Source organism: Canis lupus, chromosome 1 (genome assembly GCF_011100685.1).
Source record: "Canis lupus familiaris isolate Mischka breed German Shepherd chromosome 1, alternate assembly UU_Cfam_GSD_1.0, whole genome shotgun sequence".
Classification (NCBI taxonomy): Eukaryota; Metazoa; Chordata; class Mammalia; order Carnivora; family Canidae; genus Canis; species Canis lupus.
The window spans coordinates 7,252,369-7,257,084 of NC_049222.1; the positions used below are offsets into that span (position 1 = coordinate 7,252,369).

Below are 4,716 nucleotides of genomic sequence, written 5' to 3' on the forward strand. Positions count from 1 at the left end.
TCCCTGGAGGGAGCCTGCTTCTCCATCTGCCTATGTCTCTGCCTCTCTCTGTGTGTCTCTCATGAATAAGTAAATAAAATCTTTAAAAAAAAAAAAAAGGAAAAACAGCAACAACAACAAACTAAAGCACATTCTAATTCAACAGTGAATTGTCAAAAACCAATAATAAGGAGAATTTTAAGAGCGCACAGAGAATAAACACATCATGTATACCGGAACGAGATGAGAGAGGAGCAGACAGGTTATATAAGCTAGATGACAATGGAAGCTCATGATTAAGCAAAAATAATAACAATGTGTTTTTGTTTGTTTAAAAGCCATGTACAGGTTTATTGCAATGATAATAGTACAAAGGACAGGAGAAAGCCAATAGAATGCTGTTTTAAAAGTCCTTATATTTTAAATGGCATATTATTAATTGTTTAAAGGTCAATTGTGATAAATTAAAGACATATGTTACAATACTTACAGTAGTAACCCAAACAAATCAAGAGAGGTGTAAGTAATAAAGCAGACTCAAAATGAAAATAAATCACAAAACTACTCTAAAAAATTGGGAAAAAAAGATTAAAAAGGAAGTAAGAACAAATGAGATAAACAAAAACTATGATGGTATTGTATCAATAATAAAAAATAAAATGAAGAAATTTTAGATTTGGGGAAAAAAGCAATGCCCACTTTTATGGTGTCTTCAAGAAACCCACTTAAATAAGTTAAAAGCAAAAGGATGAAAAAAGGACAACTAAAATGTCTTTAGTAGGTGAAGAGATTAACAACTATGGTCCATCCAGACCATGCAATACTATTCTGAGCTAAACCAGAAATGAGCCATCAAGCCATGTTAAGACATGGAGGAACCTTAAATGCATAGTACTAAGTGAAAGAGGTCAATCTGAAAAGGCTACATACTGTATAATTCCAACTATATGACATTCTAGAAAAGACAAAACCACAAAGATAACTAAAAAAAATATGGTTATTAATGTCCTGGTGGAGGGAGTTGCAGAAGGAGAGAAATGAATACACACAGGACAAAGAACTTGGCGGGGTGGTGAAATGTTCTGTATGACATCACAATGATGGGTCCATGGCATTATATGTTTGCCCAAACCATAGAATGTACAACACCAAGATTGAGCCCAAAGGTAAGCTACAGACTTTGGGTGATTATGATGTGTCCATGTAGGTTCATCCTTGGGTAAAGGGGGAAAAAAAAAAAAAAACAAGAAGCACTGATCTGGTGAGCAATATTGATAATAGGAGGGAATGTATATGTGGGGATGGGGGTATACAGGAAATCTCTGTACGTTCCTCTCAATTTTGTTGTAAACCTAAAACTTCTCTAAAAAAGTGAATTCACTAAAAAAGTGAATCTATATTAATCTCAACCCAGTAGACATTAGAGGAAAAGATATTGCTGAAAATAAAAAGTTTTTTTCTTTTTTTTTGAAAGCCTGTTTTTTGTTTTTACTGGAGGCTCAGGTGGCACATGACAATTCATAAAATGGCTTCAGAGGTAGGGGCTGGGTGGGGTGGGGGGTGGCGGGGGCTAGAGAGACAAAAAATAAACTGGGGTGGGAAAGAAAACAACCAGGAGGAGGTAAGAGCTGGCTGGTTCCTTAGGATAGATCCTTTCCTTCATCCCTTGAGAAAAAAGGATAAATTTATTAGAAACACATAACAATTCCAAATATGTATGCACTTAATAATAGAAGGTCAAAATGCATGAAGCTAAAACTGATAAAAATGTATAGAAATATAGACAAATTAACAGTTACATTTGTTGGTTCAATGCACCTCTCTCAATAATTAATAGAACTAGCAGAGAGAAAAACCATTAAGGATATGGAAGACTTGAATAACACTATCAACCTACGTGACCTAATTAATATACACAAAACCTTCCATCCTTCAAGAATACATCCACATTCAAGTGTATAGGGAAGATTTACCATGAGAAAATATTCTGCATCATAAAATAAACCTTAGTAAATTTAAAAGGATTCACATCATGCAAAGTGTGTCCTCTGACCATGTGGGATTAAATTAGAAACCAATAACAAGAAAATAGTTGGAAAATTTCCAAATATTTTGAAATAAAATAGAACACTTTTTAATTTTTTTTGAGAGAGACAGAGACAGGTGGGCCTGGGGGTGTAGCAGAGGGAGAGAATCATATGCAGACTCCATACCCAGCATGGAGCCCCACCAGGGCTCTGAAGGCTCATCTCATGACCATCTGAGCCAAAATCAAGAGCTAGACACTCCACCAACTGAGCCACCCATGTGCCCCAAAAGAACACTTCTGAGTAATCCATGGTCAAATAATAAAACTATTATTTGTAAACCCAGAATGTTTCATTTCAAAAACCTGTTTCAAAATAGTTATTCCATCCCCTCCTTTTTCTTTCTTTCTTTCTTTCTTTCTTTCTTTCTTTCTTTCTTTCTTTCTTTCTTTCTTTCTTTCTTTCTTTCTTTCTTTCTTTCTTTTCTTTCTTCTTTCTTTCTTTCTTTCTTTCTTTCTTTCTTTCTTTCTTTCTTTCTTTCTTTCTTCTTTCTTTCTTTCTTTTTCCTTTCTCTTTTCCTTTTCAAGCTTAGTTCTCTAGTTTCTAATTGATTTTGTGAGCTCACAGATGTCTTTCCAAAATTCCTTTTTCTGTTTAATTAGCCAGAATAAGTATCTTTTATTTTTTAGGAATCGTGTTGGCACAAAAACTCATTAGTTTGGGAGCTTATTTAAATGAACTGTGTAAACAGCATCAAGGGGATCCCTGGGTGGCGCAGCGGTTTAGCGCCTGCCTTTGGCCCAGGGCGCGATCCTGGAGACCCGGTCTCGAATCCCACGTCGGGCTCCCGGTGCATGGAGCGTGCTTCTCCCTCTGCCTGTGTCTCTGCCTTTCTCTCTCTCTCTCTCTCTCTGTGTGTGACTATCATGAATAAATAAAAATTAAAAGAAAAAAATAAACAGCATCAAGGTATTGTCCTATATTATACAGAAATCCCATTAAATATTAAATTACAATTAAAGTATTAAACTAAATTGTAGTAGAATCTACAGTTAAATATTATAATTTCAAGAGTTTGTAAGTAGCTCTGGGAAAATACAGCAAAGTATCTCGTCAGCAATAAATTATTTCTAGTAAAATTACTAATTCAGGTACTAAAGCAATATAAATGGTAAAAGCAATTGGATTTTGGGAAGAAAACAATTTAAACAAGAAATTTCACTTACATTCATTAGTGATAAAAATTTTCAATCCATTAAATACTTAACTTGCAAAAGCTTATCTAATGTATAGATATTACAGTGACATAAAATATTTTTAAATACAAAATACCCCGCAATTTAAAGCCTTAATTTTTTAACAGTTTTTGATCTGAATGCAATGTTGTATCTTTATATCCCCAGTGAATGACTTCCACAAAAAAATGAGAATTGTTTCTCTATGTTAAAATAGGAAAAAAGAAATTTTTGCAAATTCAACAGTGCATCCATTTGCATGCTGAAGACATTTCCAAGTGCTTTTTTATCTTTGATACAGTTGATGACAGCATGTTGGAAGATTAAAATAAAAACATACAGAAAATAAATTGAATCTTTTGAAATATTTGTGTGTGCATGGTTTTTATTTATACTCCTTTCAACGTACTTTTCTTTTGTGACTAAATATATCAATAATGGAGTACACTCTTGAGACACACCTCACAACAGAGGTGTAATGATTACCTAGCATTAAATAAGTGCTTCAGAAGAGAAAATAAATGGGTTTTCTATTGTGTGAATGGTAGGTCCCTAAATGCAGTGACAAAATCAAACCAATTCCACAACGCTATTTAATTCATAAAAACTATGCTTTATATGCAGAGAAAAGAAGCCACATTTCAAGATATGATCTTAATTCAATGACAAATGGAATGTCATTACCTCTATAGATTGCAGTAATATAGGTTACTTCATTAGCATTATTTTATTCAATAGTCCTTAACATTTACTGACCTGAATGTTATCATGGTAAATCAATGCTATTGATGATTTTTACCTTAAACAGTGTACAACAATGTTTTCTGACTGGAACCTGTCAACAATGCAGGTTTTGGATTTTTGTTTCTTGAGTTTTTTTGTTATTGTTGATTTTTATGTCTCTTTGCTAAATAAAACCTAAGGTGTGAAGTAATAACACCTGTGTTCTATTAGTACCATTACTATACCCTGAGCAAATATTTTGAGTAAGCCTCCTCGGGTCTCAAATTATGTGAATAGAATTTTATCTTCTCTAAATTTGGAAATATTAATATTTCCCATAAACAAAGGTTCTGAAGAACTCTATGAAAAATGAACACATTAAATAATGTGTGACACTACCACTGAATTTTTGTAATGTTTTACAAACAACTGAAAAATACCACAATCCATATTCTGACAACATTTATTCTAAATATCAAGTTTGAAGGGAGATGTTATTTAGAATAAATTGAGAGTCTATTTAAAGTTAAATCTAAGGGCAGGAATTAATAAAACTTACCTGTAAAAGATCATGGTGGATCCAATTTTGATGTTTACACATATTGTGAAACTTGATGTATTCCTTATTGTAATGGCTGCCTTACTATGTACAGTTGCCAAAACTCAAGAAACTACCTGTTAAATTAGTATATTTGATTGAATGTAAATAAAATCTTAGCAAACTAAATGCATACATTAATAGAAGAGCCAAG

General features: G+C 33.1%; 1 long non-coding RNA gene across 1 annotated transcript; it reads left to right on the forward strand.

Annotated features, from left to right (window-relative positions):
• Positions 1-1,099: 1,099 nt before the first annotated feature.
• LOC111090579 lies at positions 1,100-3,608 on the forward strand. Its single transcript, XR_005353003.1, has 2 exons — positions 1,100-1,145; positions 3,410-3,608. It is a non-coding gene; the product is annotated as an uncharacterized LOC111090579 (long non-coding RNA).
• Positions 3,609-4,716: the final 1,108 nt, after the last annotated feature.